A 24,629-nucleotide genomic window follows, 5' to 3' on the forward strand; every position below is an offset into this window, starting at 1 on the left:
TTTTGATGCTATCTATGTTTTTGAAAAAAGAACAGTTCAGTAGGCTGATTAATAAGATCTACATTGCCCAGGTACAGAAGCAGCAAGATGTCAGTGATTCTTTGGACTTGTGATATTGTAAAGTGATAAAATGTCTTGACTGGGGAAAAATGTCCTAACCGCATTTTCACCAGCTGCTGCTTTGAGAGTTCCCATCTTCCATCCTAGATTTTTTTCTACTCTAGTTCCTTAGGAAAGAAGACATCTCGCTGGAGACACAAAAGCTCTAGTCCCCTCTAAAGATGATGAGGATGACAATTCAAATATCTGGAACTGGATTGCTCAAATATTTTGAGTTACAAACTTCCCCACTTTGTCCTGCCTCTCAGCTAACAGGTAATTCCATATCTCTTGGACCCTAGTGTTCAGGTTTGACTTAGGATATCAATGTTCTGTAAATAATTTGTGATGTTGAGAAGGACTTAAAGGAGTCTGTGATTTTTTTCTTTCTGTAGAGTCACTGTGAAAATTGCCTGAGTTACATATTTTCTTTCCAACGTATTACACTCCCAAGGGACATGGGGTTTCATCTTGAGTACATGCAGTAGGTAGTGCTAGAGAGAAGTCTGAAGACTTTAAAAGAATATAAAGCCATCACAGACCTCACTTCTTAAAAGATTTCTTGAAACCTTATGAATGGAAATAGCATCATTTGTCATCATACAATGACAGGGTTCCCTTCCATCACATTTCCCCCATCAATGGCATCATCTTTTTGGGGTGTCTCCAATATTTCTGACTTTTGAAAGAATCATTGTCTCCCATGTGTGTTTGGAGTTGTCATCTCCTTTGCACTTAATTAGAAGACATGCTGGAACCTGGAACCTGGGTCCCTTGGCTGCAGAGCCTGTACCTGGAGGAGGATATACAACTCCTCAAGCAACAAAATACAAAGAAACTACAAGGGACTAAAAATAACCGCAGCTAGTGTGCTTGGGGCAAATTATGGACAATAAAATACAAAAAGACCAGCTGCCTCTTCTGGAGAGCTGGGAGCACAAGCAGGGTGTTGGGAGCAAAGGCAGGGTACTGCACATACCCCCTGCACTCGACACCACCACAGCGATGGGCAAGCCACCTACGCCACCCCTCCTAACCAGCCCCTAGACACACTCCTGCCCTTGCTCCCTGTAAGGAAACACTGCTGTGCCCTGTGGGGAGGAAGCAAGCAAGGGAATCTGTTCTCCTCTGGACTGCTTCAGCAGGGGCCCCGATAAAGTCTTGCCTGAATTTCTTGTCTGGCCTCTGATCAATTTCTGTTGATTAAGGAGACCAAGAACCCTGGTGGGTAACAACTGTATTCTATCTTTGAGAGATTTTTTTTTTCCACAATTTTTGTTCCTCTGATGGAAATTCTTGTATTTTTCTGTACTATGATGCATTATTTTCATCAACTTTCTTTTATTGCAAAGGCTTTACAGTCGGGGTAGACACCTGTACTCAGTTTGCAATTTGATACAATTTTCAATAATCCTTTATATGTGAACTATCTATATTTATGTCAGATAACAGAGTTAGCTCTCAATTTAGGCTGAATGAACTAAGGTTTTAAATCGTTGCATTGGAAGATCCAACTTAATCATCCATATGCAAAATTTAAAATATATGTGTTAAAGGAATTCTAGGTATGTGACCTTGCATCTGAAATCTTTGACAACTTAGTTGACTTTAAGTAACACTAAATTGTAAGGAAGGAAAAGTAATACATAAGGATATCATACCATAACTACAACAGAAGAATATAACTCTTGAAAGATATAAACCAATATTTTAACCTGTATATGAATCCTGCCTAAAACTTGTCCTCCAGTTTTTTTGTTTTTTTTCAGCCTTCTTTTAAAAATACTTTCAGTGACAGCAAAATCATTATCCTCTCACAAAGCAACTCAAATCAGCTTCAGAAAGTTCTAATTGTTAAAGACAAAATAAGTCTTCAACAGCCAAATTATACACAGGGAATAAGTGCTGTTGCTAAAAAATTTGGATGGATTTCAGCATCAGTCATCTTAAGAGAGCTGTGCAAATAAACCACGGTAGCAACCCAAGTAGACAAAGAAGACTGTTGATATTGAACCTCAGTGTCCCCTGGCATTTGTAAGTCCTCATCCCCTGTCCAATATTTGTTTATCCAGTAAACATGTATGCATTTGGGTAACTGTTTATTAACATACTATGAATGACTACAATTTAGTAAATATATTATTCAGAATAGACTTATTCTACTTTCAACTTGCAGCTCCCCAAAATCACCATGGCCCAAAATATTTTTCTAGTTCTTCTGCAGGAGTTATGTTGCTCTAAAAGGGTCTTGGAGTCATTCACTCTTCATAAATTATGTAGCATAGATCCCTATTGCCTGACTTCAGTTATAGGGTCAGAATCTTACCCAGGTCTTATACCATGATCCCTTTGGAGCAGGATCCAAAATATATTTTTATTTGTCTCATTTAACCTCATTTCAAAGAAGATAACTGAGGCAAGTCTTGAGATACTGTCTTGTCAGCAATTGGGCTAACATGATCAACACCTGAGGTTAATCCCTAAGTGGCACGTGGAGGGGTAAGGAATATTCGAAGCCTCTTGACATCCCTGACATCGATCACTACTGCTGCCTGCACTACAGTCCTCTCTGTATCTAATCTGAATGACTGCCGGAGCTGATAGTGCTCTCAGCCTCAGCCTTGCCATATCTCCCATCCTTTCCCATCTGCAGCCAGGGTGCTCCTGCTTAAATGCACACTGATCAGGTCACTCTTCTGCTTAATAGTTTTGTTGCTGCTGCTGCTGCTAAGTCGCTTCAGTTGTGTCCGACTCTGTGTGACCCCGTAGATGGCAGCCCACCAGGCTCCCCTGTCCTTGGGATTCTCCAGGCAAGAACACTGGAGTGGGTTGCCATTGCCTTCTCCAATGCATGAAAATGAAAAGTGAAAGTGAAGTCGCTCAGTCACGTCCAACTCTTTGCGACCCCATGGACTGCAGCCTACCAGGCTCCTCTGCCCATGGGATTTTCCAGGCAAGAGTACTGGAGTGGGTTGCCATTGCCTTCTCCAATAGCTTCATTACCTTCTCCATAAAAATCAGACTCCTCATTATGGAACACAAAGCCTGTACCAACTTCTCCCACCTCATCTCTTGTTTAAATCTTTCCATCTTCCAGCCACATGGAATTATCTTTGGTCCTGGACAGGGGATGCTCCCTGTTGACTCTCCTCATCCCTGTCTTTGGCTTCATCTCTCCATTACAGTGAAGCCCTTCTGCATAGCTTCTAGGAAGCTTGTTTTCCTGGCTCTTTCTCCCCCAGCAGGATAGGTCTGCGTTCTATTCAACCAATTCTATTGCAGACTGAGCTTATCTCAAACACTAGTGCCAGTCACTCCGTATTGTTACTGTTTTCTAGTCTGCGTGCATGCTAAGTCACTCCAGTTGTGTCCAACTCTTGGGCACCCTGTGGACTAAAACCATCCAGGCTCTTCTGTCCATGGGATTCTCCAGGTCAGAATACTGGAGAGGATTGCCATGCCCTCCTCCAGGGGATCTTTCCAACCCAAGAATCGAACCCATGTCTCCCAATCGCTTGCATTGGCAGGTGGGTTCTTTGCCACTAGCGCCACCTGGAAAGCCCCATAGGGAGCCATAGGTTACATTTATAATCAAGAACAAAGACTAAAAAACAGTATATTATTATTTACTTTTATTGAAGAATAGTTGACAAATTGTGTTGATTTCTGCTGTACAGCAAAGTGAATCATATATATGTATACACACACACACACACACACACATACATATTTTCTTTTTCATATTCTTTTCCATTAGGGTTTATCATGGGATATTGAATATAGTTTCCTATGCTATACAGCAGGACCTTGTGGTTTACCAAAAAGAACCAGTATATATTACTTTATATTTGCACTGTACCTTTATGGCAAATACATGTAGAAGAAAAGAACTGGAATAAAAAGTCCTTCAAGAGGGTAACTGGTTTTCTCTAGGGCTGAAATAATGGGTGAGTTCTTTCTTTCCTCTTAATTTGTTGTATTTTTTTCTGTATGATTATGTATTTTTATAAGAAAAATATATTAAAAAATATATATAATTAAATAAATGGCATAACGATTGATAATTTGAGTAGTCAAATAATCAAACCACCTCTTATTGAAGATCACTGAATTTAACAAATCATAATTATTGTCAAGACATTTAGTTATTATTTAGAGAACCCATGGCAAATAATACAGATATTTCAGTCTTTTAAAATGGAGGAAGACATGGCTCTGTAAATAATAACTGGAAAATTTGTTTTAGACTGTTTGGAAGTTAAGTGTATCATTGGTTTGGGAACAGAACCTAAGTCCAGTTATGAATTATAGAGGTGGCTTTTAATGGAATATAACTATCCATTTCTGTTGCCAAATCTATTATCCTTTAGTACACAATGCACCGGAGATTAAAATCCCACACATTCAGCAAAATATTTACCATGAAGCAGTAAAAATAGAATTAGTCATAATTTATACAGCTGCATATTTATAGGTAGAACATAAATGTTTGAAAAAATGACAATGAGAGAAAGGAATAACTAATATTATTTTAGAATACTATTTCTTCTTTCTCCTTTAAATCCAGGCTTTGCATTTATTATGTGCCAAAACTAAACACTTGCTCAATATGTATAAACCAGTTTAGATTTCCCTCACTTGATTTGGTAAGAGCTGAATAAGTCAGTTACATGTGGTTATTTACTGAAAAGATTAGGCACATTTTTAGCCATTACTATTTTACTTTTATGAGCAAAGTAGTGTTAAGTTCTTAGAGATTTTGGTATATTATCAATTATCATGAAGTGAAAATATGATTTATAACTTGTTGATTAATAATTTTCATGTTTAAGTAAAATATCAAGAGTTGATACTTCTAAAGGTAGATTGTATCATTCAATGTCAGGCCTGAAAATTAAATACTGAAGGCTACACAAGTGCAAATATTTGGACAGAAAAGTCCAATAATGCCTTCCTGAAAGATGAAAACATATATGTTCAGTTCAGTTCAGTTGCTCAGTTGTGTCCGACTCTGCAACCCCATGGACTGCAGCACGCCAGGCCTCCCTGTCCATCCCCAACTCCTGGAGCTTACTCAACTCATGTCCATTGAGTCAGTGATGCCATCCAACCATCTAATCTTCTGTCGTCCCCTTCTCCTCTTGCCTTCAATCTTTCCCAGCATCAGGGTCTTTTCAATGAGTCAGTTCTTCCCATCAGGTGGCCAAAGTTTCAGCTTTAGCATCAGTCCTTCCAATGAATATTCAGGACTGATTTCCTTTAGGATGGACTGGTTGGATCTCCTTGTAATCCAAGGGACTATCAGGACTCTTCTCCAACACCACCATTCAAACATACATGTATTTAGCACTTTATACTGTGACAGAGAGTAAGTAGAGCAATTGCTTGAATATATTATCCCATTGAGTCCTCACCACAGACCTACCAATAAGTCCATTAGTCAGGGTAGTCAACAACCTGTAATCTCAATTGTTTATAACCCACCATGTCCACTGACAGCTGGCTGTGGGCCCTATTCCATCAGCTGATGACAGAGTAGTCAGCAGCAAAGAGGAAACCTTGAGAGTCTCAAACCTGCAGCCAGCAAATTTCACTTCTGCTCCCAACTCATTGCTTAGAACTAATAAACTGGCACCACCCAACCTCAAGGGGGCAGGGCAGGGAGTTCAATCCCATGGTGTATCCAGAAGTATCAGGAATAGCTGGAAATAGGAAGTATTTGAAAATGAAAGTGAAGGTCACTCAGTCGTGTCCGACCCTTTGTGACCCCATGGACTATACAGTCCATGAAATTCTCCAGGCCAGAATACTGGAGTGGGTAGCCACTACCTTCTGCAGTGGATCTTCCCAACCCAGGGATCAAACTGGGGTCTGTTGCATTATTGGCCGATTCTTTATCAACTGAGCTATGATGAGGGAAGCCAGAGTGTTTGGTGGATAGAATAACAATAATCGGGCCGTCCTGATGGCTCAGTGGTAAAGAATCTGCCTGCAGTGCAGAAGACACAGGAGATGACAGGGTCCAGTCCCTGGGTGGGGAAGATGCCCTGGAGAAGGAAATGGCAACCCATTGCAGTATTCTTGCCTGAAAGCATCTGATAGGCAGAGGAGCCAGGCGCTCTACAGTTCAAAGGGCTGCAAAGAGTAGGACAGGTCAGAGAACAAGCACAAAGAAGATAACAATAATCACTAGGATAGTAAGTGCATGCCCCTATTTTACACAAGGAAGCAGAAGGAAGTCAAGCAGCTTGCCAAGTCACATAGCTAGTAAGTGAAAGAGCTAAGATGCTATTATTAAAGAATCAAGCATGATGTGAACAATATTTTTATGGCAAATTCTAAGTCTGTCAATTCTATGTCACCTAGATATTAGAGAGTGAACAGGGATTAGCAGATGCTCCTTGGTTTCACTTTTGTGAACCTGAAATCCTTTGCCTGTATTTCTAGCTGCCTACCTCAAAAGCCAGAGATTAAAAATATTGCCTTTTTGGTACCAGAGCTGAGTTCCTTATGAAATTGTTATAGCCCTTGGAGTTCTCAGGATAATTTATTGAAGATAAAAAAATGTGACTTTCAATCATTTGGAAAATGTTAACAATGTGAAGCCAAATAACCTTCAAGAAGAGGAAGTACTTTCAATCCAACTTGCCTCAATGGTGTGCATTTTTCATGAAGATGAATTATAGACATGGCTGATGCATGCACAACTGCAGGGGGCTCTCCTAACATAGTATCCTACATTGACGGTGCCTCCTGGATCTGTAAATGCATCTGTCAAAGAAAATCTTTCCTTCTAGGAGACGAGTATCATACTTTGCCTCCATTTTAGCTCCTGTCCTCAATAGTATTTCACTTCTTATGAGTAGGGTTTGGAAGAGAAATTATCATTCAAGCCTTGAGGAATTTACAAAATTTGTACTTCCGTTGAGGGTTCAGACACTGGAAGCTCTTCCTGTCATTCCCCTTTTAGCATTTGATATCTTGTGGTCTACAGCCCTTACTCATGGGTACTGAAGAATCTCTACTTCCCTATACATTCTAACACCAAGTGAATAGCAAATTTACATTGCGTCTACACAACACCCAGAAATGGTCCTCACCTTGCTGTACTTTATTACTCTGGGGTGCTTTCAAACAGTCCACTTGTCCATTTCTCTCCTTAGGATCTGATTTAATTAACCTGGGATAGGGACAGTCTGAGAATATTTTGTAAAGCTCCTCAGATGGTTCTAACAGTAGCCGAGGCCAAGAACCTAGGCTTCCCTGGTGGCTCAAATGGTAAGGAATCTGCCTGCAATGCCGGAGACCTGGGTTCAGTCCCCGGGTTGGGAAGATCACCTGGAGAAGGGAATGGCTAACCATTCCAGTATTCTTGCTCGGAGAATTCCACGGACAGAGAAGCCTGGTGGGTTACAGTCCATGGGGTTGTAAAGAATCAGACATGACTGAGCAACTAACATAACGTAACAGGTTGAAAACCACAGACCTCGGAAATAGTTAAAATGTGTCCTAAGACAAGGCCTGTCTAGTCAAGGCTATGGTTTTTGCAGTGGCTATGTATGGATGTGAAAGTTGGACTGTGAAGAAAGCTGAGCACTGAAGAATTGATGCTTTTGAACTGTGGTGTTGGAGAAGACTCTTGAGAGTTGCTTGGACTGCAAGGAGATCCAGCCAGTCCATTCTAAAGGAGATCAGTCCTGGGTGTTCACTGAAAGGAATGATGCTAAAGCTGAAACTCCAATACTTTGCCACCTCATGCAAAGAGTTGACTTATTGGAAAAGACCCTGATGCTGGGAGGGATTAGGGGCAGGAGGAGAAGGGGATGACAGAGGATGAGATGGCTGGATGGCATCACTGACTCAATGGACATGAGTTTGAGTGAACTCCAGGAGTTGGTGATGGACAGGGAGGCCTGGCGTGCTGTGATTCATGGGATTGCAAAGAGTCAGACACAACTGAGTAACTGAACTGAACTGAACCAAACTGAATACAAGGTTATTAGCAAAAAGTTCAATTGATTAGATTAGAAACATGGGAAAACTATAACACTGCTCTATAAAAAGAACCAAAAAAGATAAATTGTAATAGCTGATACGATTCCTCAACCTATGAAATTTGTCTTCTAGCCCAAAGTTCTGCCAAGATCTACAAGTATGCCATATCACCAAATCCATCTGATCACTGGTTCTCCATCTTGGACATAAGAATGCCTTGGAAAACTTCTAAAATCCAGAGAGTCCATATGCAAGCCCGGTTAAGACACAAAACTTTTGGGTGGATACCAAAAAATTCAAAAACCAAAAAAAATTCATGTTTTAGAAAACTTTCTCCAGTTAATTCCAAAATGCAGCCAAAGTTAATAATGACTCTACCTGTTTCTTTTCAGTCAATATTGTACTGAACTTCTCAGTAACTTTTGACATCAGCTTCTTCCTCCTTCTTGGGAAACTATTATCTTGGTTTCTCTGACTCCATGCTTTCCCATTTTCCTCTTTTATTCCAACTTCTCTGACCATTTTGCCCCCTCATTCATGTGTATCACCTTCTCTTCTAGATTTCTATATTCTGCAGCTCTTCAGACTTCAGCTCTTGAGGCAGAATCATCATCCTGGTTTAGTGGCTATAATTCTACTCTGATGATTCTAAATAGCAGCATTTAGCCCCAAATCCCCAAATTTATATCTCTAGCCTAGATTTTTTTCTCAGCTTGTTTATCCTCTTGGATGCTTTACAGGCATCTTTTCTGTGCTGTGCTTAGTCATTCAGTCATGTCCGACCCCATGGACTGTAGCTAACCTCTGTCCTTGGGGATTCTCCAGGCAAGAATACTGAAGTGGGTTGCCACACCCTCCTTCAGGGGATCTTCCCAACCCAGGGATCAAACCCAGGTCTCCCACACTGCAGGTGGATTCTTTACAATCTGAGCCACCAGGGAAGCCCACGAATACTGGAGTGGGTAGCCTATCCCTTCTCCAGCAGATCTTCCAGACCCAGGAATCGAACTGGGGTCTCCTGCATTGCAGGTAGATTCTTTACCAGCTGAGCTACATACACAGGAGGCCCCTACAGTCTTCTTTACACACTTTCAAAATGGGACTCTTGATCTCAGATGTGCATCCTTCTTAGATGCCTTCCTCACTCTGACTATACAATGCAGTCTCTCCAATTTGTACAAGCCAGAAATCTGGGAAGTGTTCTCCATGCTCAAACCCCATCCACAAGTCCAAGCCTTACTCACATCTCTTTTAGTCTGCCTCCAAATACACTTCAAATCCACCCTCTTCCTTATGTATCCACAACAATGAATAAATTAGTCACTTCTTGTTGCATGATGCATGGCCCTAAAACTTAACACCTTAAAACAATGATGAAGATTTTATAGCTCATATAAATTTTATGAATCTAGATTATGGGAGTGGTGTAGCTACACGATTCTGAGTAGGGGTCTCTCTTGAGTGTTCATGAACTATGGGCCAGGGCTATAGCAATCTGAAAGCTTAACCAGGGCTACAAGATCTGCTTCCCATGTGGCTCACTCACGCGTTTGGAGAGTTTGCCCTGGTTGTTGGCAGGACACTTAAGTTCCTCCCTGCAAGGAATTCTCCAGAGGGCTGCTTGAGCATCCTCACACCATGGCAGCTGCTACCCCATGAGAGTAGTCCATGAGAGAGAAAATAGGAGGCTGCACTGTCCCTTTGGCTTACCTTTGGAAGACACACAGCATCATTTTTGCATGACCTTATCGATTACACAGATCAGCCCTATTTAATGTCGGAGGGAACTACACCAGGATGTGAAAACCAGGTGGAGAGGCTCAGTGGGGCAAATACGGAGACTGGTAGACACAACAACCAACACTAAATATGCCACAATGATTTCTCACCTAGAATATTCCAACACGCTGGTTAATAACTTCACTTCTAACTCTGTTCTTATCTCAGCATTTTCCACAAAGCTGACAGAATGATCTTTTAATAAAGAGAATTGTATCATGTCATTTTTCAGCTTCAATCTTTAACGTCATGATATTGGACTTGGATAGAAATTCCAGGCAAGGTCTTCAAAAGCTAGTCCTAGCCTCCCATTCAGCTCTCTCCTCCTGGCTGCGTTCTTTGTTCAAGCCACTTCAGTCTCACCAAGCCAGGTTCTTTCCCACTAAAGGGTTTTTGCAGGTCCTACTTCTCTGTGTGTAAATTGCGTCCCTCCACTCCATCCTTCAGTCTGGAAGTTTCTGCTCATTCTTTAGGTCTCTGACTAGCTACTCACTCAGAGAGGCCCTCCCAGCCTCCCAAACTAAAACTTCACCCTGTATTTTTCCATGATAATTCATCACAATTTATAGTGAAATTTTGCATTTATTACTGTCTCACCACTATGGTGGAGAAGGAAATGGCAACCCACTCCAGTACTCTTGCCTGGAAAATTCCATGGATGGAGGAGACTGGTAGGCTACAGTCAATGGGGTCGGAAAGAGTCCGACACGACTGAGCTACTTTACTTTCTTTCTTTCTATAATTCCTTTTGGAAAAGGACATGGCAACCCACTCCAATGTTCTTGCCTGGAGAATCCCATAGACAGAGGGTCCTGGTGGGCTATGGTCTATGGGGTTGCAAAGAGTTGGACGTGACTAAGCAACTAACATACACACACACATGCGCGCGTGTACACACAAACATACCACTATGGTGGCAAGATCCCAGGAAACAGCAGCTCTGCTTTGTTTAGCATTCTCCACCAAGCACCTAGGATGCTGATGGGAAGATAGAAGATCCTCAATATTTATTGAATAAAATGAATGAATGGTTGGGTAGATGGGTGGATGACTAGCAATCTTTAAGAGGATTTCACTTGAGCTCCCCAAATTTTAATGTATGTTTCTCTTAAGCTTTGCCAACACTCTCAATGCTAGAGATGAGAAAGCCAGAAACAACCAGAAAAGTTTACTTTAAAATAGAACTATTTCTCATTGTATGACATCCCTTATATGTGGAATCTAAAAAGAAATGATACAAATGAATTTACTTACAAAAGACAGGCAGACAGAGAGGGAACTTACAGTTTCCTGGGGGTGGGAGCAAAAGACTGGTGGAAAGGATAGTTAGGGGGTCTGGGATCCACATGTACACACTGCCATATTTAAAATGGCTAACCAACAAGGACCAGGTCTATAGCACAGGGAGCTCTGCTCAATGCTATGTGACAACCTGGATGGGAGGTGAGTTTGCAGGAGAATTGATACATGTGTATGTATGGCTGAGTCTCTTCACTGTTCACCTCAAACGATTGCAACATTGTTAATTGGTTATACCACAATATAAAATAAAAGTTTTTGAAAAGTGGAACTATTTCTCCTCTCTATTCTGATCATTTTTTCCCCCCAAAATTTGAAAAGGGTTAAACTTTTTGGACTATTGATTTTTAGAATGAGATTTGAAGTTGTTGTTGTTGTTGTTGTTGTTGTTATTGGTATTGTTGTTTGGCTGGAGTATTTTATTTTATTTTTTTTTTATTTTTTTCATTTTTAAAAATTTTATTTTATTTTTAAATTTTACATAATTGTATTAGTTTTGCCAAATATCAAAATGAATCTGCCACAGGTATACATGTGCTCCCCACCCTGAACCCTCTTCCCTCCTCCCTCCCCTACCATCCCTCTGGGTCGTCCCAGTGCACCAGCCCCAAGCATCCAGTATCGTGCATCGAACCTGGACTGGCACCTCGTTTCATACATGATATTTTACATGTTTCAATGCCATTCTCCCAAATCTTCCCACCCTCTCCCTCTCCCACAGAGTCCACAAGACTGTTCTATACATCAGTGTCTCTTTTGCTGTCTCGTACACAGGGTTATTGTTACCATCTTTCTAAATTCAATTTTAAGAACATTGTGCTCTACTCCTATAAGCAGAAAAGATGATATAGAAAACCACCAAATTAATGATTGCTTTGAATCAATAAAAATATTTTATATTTTTTGTCAGACATTTCTTACTGATTTATTTGACTGAATAGCTTAGATAATATCACCTGCTCTTGTTTTTTGTGTGTGTGCATTTCTACTCACACACATCAAATGAAAATCCAAAGGCCTCACGAAACAAAGAATTTTGTTGTCAACCAGTTTGTGTTGCTGCAATCCTGTGGGTCCATGAGCCAGAGTAAGATGTAAGGCAATGTGCTCTCATTTGCATCACAAAACACATGGTACATTTAGAGATTAGCACAGCAAGGGTAATTTTAATGCTCCAGAACACATTTATTCGCTGTTGTGTGGTCTCTGCGTACAGTATTTTCATCCTGTCTGCTCTACATCCCATCTTACCTTCTAAAAAGAAAAACTCTTGCAGGGTCATTTGCGAAGAGTTTTTGAGACCATTTGCTTCTTGCTTATTTGACAATAATTCTGAAGAAGTAATGGGATTGCAATTTTTATGAATCTTGGGCCCTGAAATGAAGTTGAGACTCAACTAGGAAACAACGGGGTAAGGGAGCCCTGCTACCAGTGAGAACTGACTAGAAGCTTCACATGAATAGCTATGTTTTGAGTGGCAAAATAGAAAGCTAATATAGCCTAGTAGGAAGAAACATTCTAAAGAACAGATGCAACAGCTCAGAAGTATAACTGTCAGGGACGAATTAGCACAAGAGCAAACTTCTCTCTACATGTGACTAGGCACTAAGATAGCACATGCACACTTTTTAGTCTGTACAATGACTAATTTTAAAATAATTTAAGTTTAGATGATGTTATATTTCAACACAGCAGGAAAATCCCTGAAGGGGTTGTTAAGATAATCATATGGATTTGGGGAACTGATGGTCTTCTACTTGATTCTTCTGATTCCTCCACCATGCTAGGAATCTCCTTGACTTTAGTAATGCTACAGTTCCTGGTAATTCTCAATATCCTTTGTATTTCTTTTTTTATTAGGACTTTTAATGTAATAAGAAGAATAGATTTGACTCCAGATTAGATCTGTTTTGGACAAGGGAATGGCAAATCACTTCAGTATTCTTGCCTTGAGAACCCCATGAACAGTATGAATAGGCAAAAAGATAGGACACTGAAAGATGAACTCCCCAGGTCGGTAGGTGCCCAATATGCTACTGGAGGTCAGTGGAGAAATAACTCCAGAAAGAATGAAGAGACTGAGCCAAAGTAAGTTTTGCCAAGAGAACGCACTGGTCTTGGCAAATACCCTCTTCTAACAACACAAGACTCTACATATGGACATCACCAGATGGTCAATACTGAAATCAGATTGATTATATTCTTTGCAGCCAAAGATGGAGAAGCTCTATACAGTCAGCATAAATAAGACTGAGAGCTGACTATGGCTCAGATCATGAACTTCTTATTGCCAAATTCAAACTTAAATTGTAGAAAGTAGGGAAAGTCACTAGACCAGTTCAGTTCAGTCACTCAGTCATGTCTGAATCTTTGCGACCTCATGGACTGCAGCACACCAGGCCTCATTGTCCATCACCAACTTCTGGAGTTTACTCAAACTCATGTCCATTGAGTCAGTGATGCCATCCAACCATCTCATCCCCTGTCATCCCCTTTTCCTCCTGCCATCAACCTTTCCCAGCATCAGCGTCTTTTCAAATGAATCAGCTCTTTGCATCAGGTATGACCTAAATCAGGCACAGACCATTTAGGCATGACCTAAATCAAATCCCTTAAGATTATACAATGGAAGTGACAAATAGATTCAAGAGACTAGATCTGATAGAGTGCCTGATGAACTATGGATGGAGGATCGTGACATTGTACAGGAGACAGGAATCAAGACCGTCCCCAAGAAAAACAAATGCAAAAAAGCAAAATGGCTGTCTGAGGAGGCCTTACAAATAGCTGTGAAAAGAAGGGAAGCAAAAAGCAAAGGTGAAAAGGAAAGATATACCTATTTGAATGCAGATTTCCAAAGAATAGCAAAGAGAGATCAGAAAGCCTTCCTCAGTAATCAGTGTAAGGAAATAGAGGAAAACAATAGAATGGGAAAGACTAGAGATCTCTTCAAGAAAATTAGAGACACCAAGGGAACATTTCATGCAAAGACGTGCTCAATAAAGGACAGAAATGGTATGGACCTAATAGAAGCAGAAGATATTAAGAAGAGGTGGCAAGAATACACAGAAGAACTGTACAAATTTCATGACCAAGATAATCACGATGGTGTGATCACTCACCTAGAGCCAGACATCCTGGAATCTGAAGGCAAGTGGACCTTAGGAAGCATCACTATGAACAAAGCTAGTGGAGGTGATGGAATTCCAGTTGAGCTATTTCAGATCCTGAAAGATGATGCTGTGAAAATGCTGCACTCAAGATGCCAGCAAATTTGGAAAACTCTGCAGTGGCCAAAGGACTGGAAAAGGTCAGTTTTCATTCCAATCCCAAAGAAAGGCAATGATAAAGAATGCTCAAACTACCGCACAATTGCACTCATCTCACACGCTAGTGAAGTAATGCTCAAAATTCTCCAAGCCAGGCTTCAGCAATACGTGAATCGTGAACTTTCAGATGTTCAAGCTGGTTTTAGAAAAGGCAGAGGAACCAGAGATCAAATTGCCCACATCCGCTGGATCATGGAAAAAGCAAGAGAGTTCTAGAAAAACATCTATTTCTGCTTTATTGACTATGCCAAAGCCTTTGATTGTGTGGATCACAATAAACTGTGGAAAATTCTGAAAGAGATGGGAATACCAGACCACCTGACCTGCCTCTTGAGAAATCTGTATGCAGGTCAGGAAGCAACAGTTAGAACTGGACGTGGAAAAACAGATTGGTTCCAAATCAGGAAAGGAGTACATAGAGGCTGTATATTGTCACCCTGCTTATTTAACTTCTATGCAGAGTATCACGAGAAATGCTGCGCTGGATGAAGCGCAAGCTGAAATCAAGATTGCAGAGAGAAATATTAATAACCTCAGATATGCAGATGATACCACCCTTATGGCAGAAAGTGAAGAGGAACTGAAGAGCCTCTTGATGAAAGTGAAAGAGGAGAGTGAAAAAGTTGGCTTAAAGCTCAACATTCAGAAAACGAAGATCATGGCATCCAGTCCCATCACTTCATGGGAAATAGATGGGGAAACAGTGGAAACAGTGGTAGACTTTATTTTTTTGGACTCCAAAATCACTGCAGGTGGTAATTGTAGGCATGAAATTAAAAGACGCTTACTCCTTGGAAGAAAAGTTATGACCAACCTAGATAGAGTATTAAAAAGCAGAGACATTACTTTGCCAACAAAGGTTCATCTAGTCAAGGGTTTGGTTTTTCCAGTAGTCATGTATGGATGTGAGAGTTGGACTATAAAGAAAGCCGAGCGTAGAAGAATTGATGCTTTTGAACTGTGGAGAAGACTCTTGAGAGTCCCTTGGACTGCAAGGAGATCCAACCAGTCCATTCTAAAGCAAATCAGGCCTGAATGTTCATTGGAAGAATTGATGTTAAAGCTGAAACTCCAACCTTTGGCCACCTGATGGGAAAATCTGACTGATTTGAAAAGACTCTAATGCTGGGAAAGATTGAAAGCAGGAACAGAAGGGGATATCAGTGGATGAGATGGTTGGATGGCATCACCGACTCAATGCACATGAGTTTGTGTAAACTCCTGGAGTTGGTGATGGACAGGGAGGTCTGGCGTGCTGCAGTCCATGGGGTCGCAAAGAGACATGACTGAGCAGCTGAACTGAATGGACTAGATTTGTTTGCCATTCCCTTCTCCAGGGGATTTCCCTGACCCGGGATCGAACCCAGGTCTCCCTCATTGCAAGTAGATTCTTTACCATCTGAGCCACCAGGGAAGCCCTCTGTTGCTTTAATGTTTGTATTCTGCTGCTTTTGCTACAAGAATATTTCCTATAGCCTGAAATAAACAGTATTGAACATTCTTGAGGCTCTGACCTTTAAGGGTATAGCATTTTCCCTTCCAAATAAAGATTTAAAGTTGCAGAAGAGAATAACATTTGTCTTGCTGGAGGTTTACAGGAACATTGTAACCTGACCTAGGTGAATAGCTACAAGAACAAAGGATTCCTACACCAAGAAGTTTGCAATAATCAACCATCACTCACCTTGACTTTAAAAAGGGCTTGCTGAAACCCTTTGGGAAATTGGGGCTTTTGGAGGGCATGAGCCACCTGCTCTCCTTGCATGGCCCTACAATAAAGCTTCCTCTACTCCAAACTCCAATATTCTTGTATTGTTTGGCCTTGCTGTGCATCAGGCACAGAAATCTGCATTCATTCACAGTAACAAAAACCAATTTAATAAAAAGAGAATGTGATGACTCCTAAAGCTTAGAATTTCAGGAGGTGGACTGAGCAAGTTTGGATCTGAGACAGAACTGTTCTCTCTGCTGCGCTTGCTGGCATTCTCCTCCAGCTCCTTGCTCTATCAGCTCTGCTGTCATTTGTGTGAGCTCCAACCTCAGCTGGAGTGTCCCCATAAGGTAACAAAACTGTCCACCAGCAGCTCCAGTCTTACATCCTACTGAAATCCCAAACAAAGAGTGAATCTCTTCTCCAACTGGTCCAGTAAGAACTCTACTAGAAGTCTCAGTGGACCTAGCTTTGACCTCTTCCCCTGCCAAAATTTCTATTTAATGTTTTAATCACACTGCCTTTTTTCCATTTGTTGGATTGGGTCTTTCCTGCAAAATGCTGTTCTTTCCACTAGACTCTTCCCTTCCATCAGGGCCAATTTAATTTTTTCCTCATCCTTCAGATTTCTGCTAAAATGCTATTGCATTTCCCTGATTCTGGAGCACACACTGTAAGTTTACACGTTATGTAAGGAAAGGGTTAATCTTGCAGCTATACAGGGTAACTCTGTACTTATCTCCTGGGATAAGTCTGGTCAAGGGAAGAATGAAATATACTAGCTACAACTTTATAGTGTGTGTTTAAAGTCTGAAATTCCCCTAGAGGCAACCTGTATTGGTTTGTCTGCATGTTTTAGGGATGCACACATTGGCAGTTTGTATCTGGTTTGGCAGGTGATCCAGCCTGGGTTTTTACGGAGCCAGTGCTATAAAATAGCCCTCAACAAATGTGCACCTGGGCTCAGAGTTATCTTGCTGGTGTATAATCTGAAGATGAAGTGTGCCCTGTTCTGAGAAACTAAGAAATGACATCAGGGAGTTATACCTAGAAGTCTTAGACCCAAATACACCCTCTGTTCTACTATATCATTTACTTGTATTAGAGACTTCCTTAAGTATATCCTGTGGAATCTTTTGAATCTTGTGATAATCTTCAATTATCTAAATGTGTGATAGTCACATATGTATTTTGTGATTATTCTATTAATCATTATTTATAAAGGATGAGATGATTGGATGGCATCACCAATGCAATGGACATGAACTTGGGCAAATTGTGGGAGATGGTGAGGGACAGGGAAGCCTGGCATGCTGCAGTCTATGGGGTCATGAAGAGTTGGACATGGCTTGGCAACTGAACAACAAAAAAATCAGGGTCCAACCAGGGAAGCAAAAACCACTCTGAATTCTTCAGAAAGGAAGTTAATGCAAGGATTTGGTGTACAGATGATAAAAAAGTTTGAGGAGTCAACCAGGGCACGGTGAGGTAGCCCAGACATTAACAAAAACAAAGGAAGTTGGTATCAGGCTAAAGTGACAGAGGGAGGAGGTGGTGCCACCAGAGCAGAGGGGCCAGGGTCAGACAGTGGGAGCTGGAACCAGGGCAGGATAGTCAGTTGGCAACTGGATCCATGGGGGAGACAGACACAGCAATCACCTGGGATGCTGTCAAGGCAAAGAGTGAAAAGGAGAACTAGCCTGGCTTCTCCTCTTCTTACTACGACCAAAGCTGGTGGAGGTGATGGAATTCCAGGTGAGCTATTTAAAATCCTAAAGGATGATGCTGTTAAAGTGCTGCACTCAACATGCAAGCAAATATGGAAAACTCAGCAGTGGCCACAAGACTGGAAAAAGTCAGTTTTCATTCCAGTCCCAAAGAAAGGTAGTGCCAAAGGATGTTCAAACTACCACACAATAGTACTCATTTCGCATGCTAGCAAGGTAATGCTCAAAATCCTTCAAGTTAGGCTTCAACAGTATGTGAACCAGGAACTGATGTTCAAATTGGATTTAGAAAAGGCAGAGGATCCTGAGATCAAATTGCCAACATTTATTGGATTACAGAAAAAATGGGAATTCCAAGGAAACATCTACTTCTGCTCCACTGACTACACTAAAGCCTTTGACTGTGTGGATCACAACAAACTCTGGAAAATTATTAAAGATGTGGGAATACCAGACTACCTTACTTGCCTCCTGAGAAACCTGTATGAAGGTCAAGAAGCAACAATTAGAACTGGACATGGAATAACGGACTGGTTCAAAATTGGGAAAGGAGTATGTCAAGGCTGTATATTGTCACCCTGCTTATTTAACTTTTATGTAGAGTACATCATGCGAAATGCTGGGCTGGATGAAGTTCAAACTGGAATCAAGATTGCCGGGAGGAATTTCAACAACCTCAGATATGCAGATTACAACATCCTATGGCAGAAAGTGAAAAGGAACTAAAGAACCTGTTGATGAAAGTGAAAGAAGAGAGTAAAAAAAAAGCTGGCTTAAAACTCAACACACACAAAAATAAGATCATGGCATCTGGTCCCATCACTTCATGACAAATAGATGGGGAAAAATGGAAACAGTGAGAGACTTTATCTTCTTGCACTCCAAAATTACTGCAGATGGTGACTGCACACATGAAATTAAAAGATGCTTGCTCCTTGGAAGAAAAGCTATGACAAACCTAGACAGCATATTAAAAAGCAGACACATTATTTTGCTGACAAAAGTCTACCTATTCAAAGCTATGGTTTTTCCAGTAGTCATGTATGGATGTGAGAATTGGACCATAAAGAAGGCTAAGTGCTGAAGATCTTATGCTTTCAAACTGTGGTGCTGGAGTATATTCTTGAGAGTCCCTTGGACTGCAAGGAGATCAAGCCAGTCAATCTTAAAGGAAATCAACCTTGAATATTCATTGAAAGGACTGATGAAGCTGAAGCCCCAATACTTTGGCCACCTGATGTGAAGAACTGACTCATTGGAAAAGACCAATGCTGGGAGAGATTGAGGGCAGGAAAGAAGGGGACGACAAAGGATGAGATGGTTGGATGGCATCACCGACTCAACGGACATGAGTTTGAGCAAGCTCTGAGAGATAGTGAAGGGCAAGGAATCCTGGTGTGCTGCAGTCCATGGGGTCACAAAGAGTCAGTTACGACTCTTGTTTCAGCTGAACAACTTCTCTCCTTCCTTTCCATTCCTATCTCTTACCAGCATCTGCCATTGTCCTAATCTATCTGGAAGCCAGATTATGCTGAAAACATGGACAATCTGAATGGGTCACAGTCCAGGGAGACACCACAGAAGAGGAGCAAGGAACAACCCCGGGAGTGTCATTATCAGTGCTCAGCAGATACACTGAATGAATTAAAGCAAACTGTGTATAGAACAAGTATCACTGGTTGATTCAAAACTGGTGATGCCAGCCTGGAAAGGCCTAGATCTATAACAAAACACGTGTGTTACACAGACCAGAGGTCCCTGCCCAGAGGAGAACCTGGAGAGACACAGTCAGGTGGCCTGGCTGCTGTCATTTAGGGATGATTCTGTTACTGATCAATCCTCCTCCTGGCTAAGCCTTTCCTTAGCTTTGCAACACACTGCTTTAGCTAGGGATGAATTACTGGTAAATCTTTATCAGTGATCTTCTGTCTATTGGCCATTTCATTTGTTCTGTGTTGACTTCAGAATTTACTTTTTATGAGGTGAGGAAATACTTATCTTACTTCCAACTCTCTTAGGAGGGAAATACACTGGAGCCTGTGTGTCCCAATAACAAAGAATATAATAATCTCCCAAATGTAAAGAATACATGGATATTTCACCTCATCTTGTAAAAAACTAAATCTATGGAAATTAAATTGTCTTTAGTGTATTAGCTCCTCTTCAAAGTCTTTTTTGCTGAAGATACAGAGGAAAGACAATTATTCTAAATTCTAAATAAAACACATACACCACATAATACTCAACTATTTATCTAGGATTAAAACAATCTTCAGTGACTTCTAGAATGTTAACAGAATATTACATTCTTCCTTATTGCCCAGATAAAATTCATGATATGGTAACAATTACCTAATGATCTAAGTATATTAGCATGAGCTTATTTGATTTTCACAAATGCCCCATCTACTTTCATTTGTAAATTTCCCCCAGGATCCATTGTTACATAAACACAATTTCAGGAAAAATATATACCTTAGGCAAATATATGGAAAATAATAATGCAGTACAGATGACTATTTACTTCAAATTTATGCCTTTTTGTAGAAGCCTGAATTCTCTTTTCATACTGCTTACTTAAAAACACAGTATTGGCTCAGTGGTTCTCTTGGGGACCTTCATGCTCATAGTGAATCTGCCTAGTTGTCAATTCAATAAAAATTGCTAAGCTGACAGCACTGGGGTGGGTTCATTTGTACCAATTAGACATGACCATATCCTGAGCATGAGGTTGAATACATATTTCTGTCTTTCCTGTTTATAATTTTCAGTGACTGATAATACCAACTCAAGTGTGAAGAATGAGACACTGCCAGTGGGATATGTGAGCTTTCTCTTTTTAAGTTGCTGCTGAATTGGCTCTCACTGCTCTTCTTTCTTGTTCTTCGTAATTAAGAATGATTTAGACAAGTTTTCTCCTTTATTTTTAAGGAGAAAGCATGTAGTACAAAATGAACCTCAAGGCATCACCATCTAAAACTTTGCGGACAAAAGCATGCCATTTACAGCAGATGCTACAGAGCTACCCAGATTTCCTCTAACTCCTGGAGTAACCATTGCTCAGCTACTACGGTTGGTGGTTGCTTTTAGCTCAGAGTAACCCTCTCCTCGATAAAGAACAGAAATGGTATGGACCTAACAGAAGCAGAAGATATTAAGAAGAGACGGCAAGAATACACAGAAGAACTGTACAAAAAAGATCTTCATGACCCAGAAAATCACAATGGTGTGATCACTGACCTAGAGCCAGACATCCTGGAATGTGAAGTCAAGTGGGCCTTAGAAAGCATCACTATGAACAAAGCTAGTGGATGTAACAGAATTCCAGTTAAGCTATTCCAAATTCTGAAAGATGATGCTGTGAAAGTGCTGCACTCAATATGCCGGCAAATTTGGAAAAGTCAGCAGTGGCCACAGGACTGGAAAAGGTCAGTTTTCATTCCAATCCGAAAGAAAGGCAATGCCAAAGAATGCTCAAACTACTGCACAATTGCACTCATCTCATACACTAGTAAAGTAATGCTCAAAATTCTCCAAGCCAGGATTTAGCAATATGTGAACCGTGAACTTCCTGATGTTCAAGCTGGTTTTAGAAAAGGCCGAGGAACCAGAGATCAAATTGTCCACATCCGCTGGATCATGGAAAAAGCAAGAGAGTTCCAGAAAAACATCTATTTCTGCTTTATTGACTATGCCAAAGCCTTTGACTGTGTGGATCACAATAAACTGTGGAAAATTCTGAAAGAGATGGGGATACCAGACTTGATCTGCCTCTTGAGAAATCTGTATGCAGGTCAGGAAGCAACAGTTAGAAATGGACATGGAACAACAGACTGGTTCCAAATAGGAAAAGGAGTACGTCAAGGCTGTATATTGTCACCCTGCTTATTTAACTTCTATGCAGAGTACATCATGAGAAATGCTGAACTCGAAGAAACACAAGCTGGAATCAAGATTGTCGGGAGAAATATCAATAACCTCAGATATGCAGATGACACCACCCTTATGGCAGAAAGTGAAGAGAAACTAAAAAGCCTCTTGATGAAAGTGAAAGTGGAGAGTGAAAAGTTGGCTTGAAGCTCAACATTCAGAAAACAAAGATCATGGCATCTGGTCCCATCACTTCATGGGAAATAGATGGGGAAACAGTGGAAACAGTGTCAGACTTTATTTTTCTAGGCTCCAAAATCACTGCAGATGGTGACTGCAGCCATGAAATTAAAAGACGCTTACTCCTTGGAAGGAAAGTTATGACCAACCTAGATAGCATATTTAAAAGCAGAGACATTACTTTGCCAACAAAGGTTCGTCTAGTCAAGGCTATGGTTTTTCCTGTGGTCATGTATGGATGTGAGAGTTGGACTGTGAAGAAGGCTGAGAGCCGAAGAATTAATGCTTTTGAACTGTGGTGTTGGAGAAGACTCTTGAGAGTCCCTTGGACTGCAAGGAGATCCAACCAGTCCATTCTGAAGGAGATCAGCCCTGGGATTTCTTTGGAAGGAATGATGCTAAAGCTGAAACTCCAGTACTTTGGCCACCTCATGCGAAGAGTTGACTCATTGGAAAAGACTCTGATGCTGGGAGGGATTCGGGGCAGGAGAAGGGGACGACAGAGGATGAGATGGCTGGATGGCATCACTGACTCGAGGGACGTCTCAGTGAACTCCGGGAGTTGGTGATGGACAGGGAGGCCTGGCATGCTGGGATTCATGGGGTCGCAAAGAGTCAGACATGACTGAGCAACTGATCTGATCTGACCCTTTCCTCGGGAGGATTGCCCTTGGTTGATTGGAGGCAACTTGTCAGTGAGCAAGGTGAAAAATCTGAGGTTTCTAATTGCTAGCCTCCTTCCTTCTGGGCAGGGCAAACTCTGTGCTACAATTCATCCTCCAGAGCTCTCCATGGAATCAGGCTAGGGCTAGCTTTCTGTTTTTTAGGTCCTCCTTCTGTTTTATCCTGCTCCCATCATCTCTTACAAGTTTCTCGGGAACACTCCCTCAATAAGACACATGCAAGAGTCTTCAGCTCCCTGTTTCTAGGGAGCTCAGCCTAAGACACTACTTTCATTAGCTAATTGTTCAGCTATATAAAAATTCGATTAGGCTCTCAAGACCGAAAAAATGAACACTGGTTCACTATCCACTAGAATGACTATGACTAAGAATTAATAACTATTTCTATAGCAAATGTGCACTGTTCATCTTTGTCTGATTATCAAAAAATAGACAAAATGTACAGGTTTAAGTCACTTTAGTCAACAGCCTGAAAGTGAATCTTTTACTCTTCTGATTGCCTAGGTTGGAATCCACATCCCTGTGCCTCCTTTTGTTTACTTTGCAGCCAAGATTGAAAGAAGTTTAAAAACAAATCACTTATGGAGCATGAACCACGCAGAGGCACAAAACTGGAAACCTTATAGATGTTATTCCATTTGATTCTCACAATAGTTTATTAAAGGGCATATTATTATCCTTTCTTTGTAGATGATGAAATTGAGGCTCAGAGACAATTTGTAACTTGATCCAAAGACATGAAACTAGTAAATGGCAGAGTGAGGATTCAAACATACTAACTACAAAACCACACTCTTAACCAGTTCAGCCAAGTGTACATTTCAAGGTCAGTAGAGAGGAGGGTGGGCTTCCCAGGTGGAATTAGTTGTAAAGAATCCACCTGCCAATGCAGGAGACACAGGAGACACAGGTTCAAACCTTGGGTTGGGAATATCCCCTGGAGTAGAAAGTGGCAACCCATTCTAGTATTCTTGCCTGGAAGATCTCACAGACAGAGGAGCCTGACAGGCTACAGTCCACGGGTTGGCAAAGACTTGGACATGACCGAGTGACTGAGCACATAGAAGAGGGTATAGACAACAGTATTTCCCCCTCAATTTCAGCTCCTGTGTATACATTCCTGTAGCACATTTTGTTGGTGACCATCTGGAATCCTGGGTTTCTTTTCCTATGTTGTACACCCAACCCAGCTACTTCCCACTTTCCAGCCAGTCGTTCACACCATGACCCACCAATTCAATTCGTGGGGCTGCCCTTGAGCACTGGAATCGCCTCACAAGCACTCCCTCTAGTCTGTAACTGATTGGCCTGGGAATCCAGAAGCCCGGCACCTTTCCCTGGCACTCCACAGCTCCCCAAGGGCTCCATGGAAGCTGGGGTTTCATCAGAAAGCTCCCCTGTGCTTGGCTTATTTTCCCTTCCTGGCCTGCTTCCCTCATCTGGCCCCCCAGGAACCAAACCACCTATATCTGAATTTTCTTAACAAACCACTTGTATCTGAATTCTTGGCTCAGTGTTTCTTTTTAAAAAAGTTTTATTTTATTTTTTTAGGGTATAGTTGCTTTACAATGTTGCATTAGTTTCTGCTGTACAGCAAAGTGTACAGGAGAAATGGGTGAAGTGTCAACAGTGTCTACTGGAGGCATCAGTGTTTATTTGACCCCAAGTATCTAATGCATATCATTTATGATGATGTGTGAGAAGAAAACTGCTCCCTTAGTGTATTAAAAAGGGCTTCTCTTCCCTAATATTAAATAGCTTTCATTCAGTTCCACTAAAAGGATATCTTTAACATAATGATGTGCATCTTGTAAATTCTTTGATGATGACACTATGTTTATAACTAAAAATGCCATTGTTGTAAAATATTCTTGAGGAAGATTGAGGAATTTATCCA

Source organism: Bos indicus x Bos taurus, chromosome 13, assembly GCF_003369695.1.
Source record: "Bos indicus x Bos taurus breed Angus x Brahman F1 hybrid chromosome 13, Bos_hybrid_MaternalHap_v2.0, whole genome shotgun sequence".
NCBI classification, from domain to species: domain Eukaryota; kingdom Metazoa; phylum Chordata; class Mammalia; order Artiodactyla; family Bovidae; genus Bos; species Bos indicus x Bos taurus.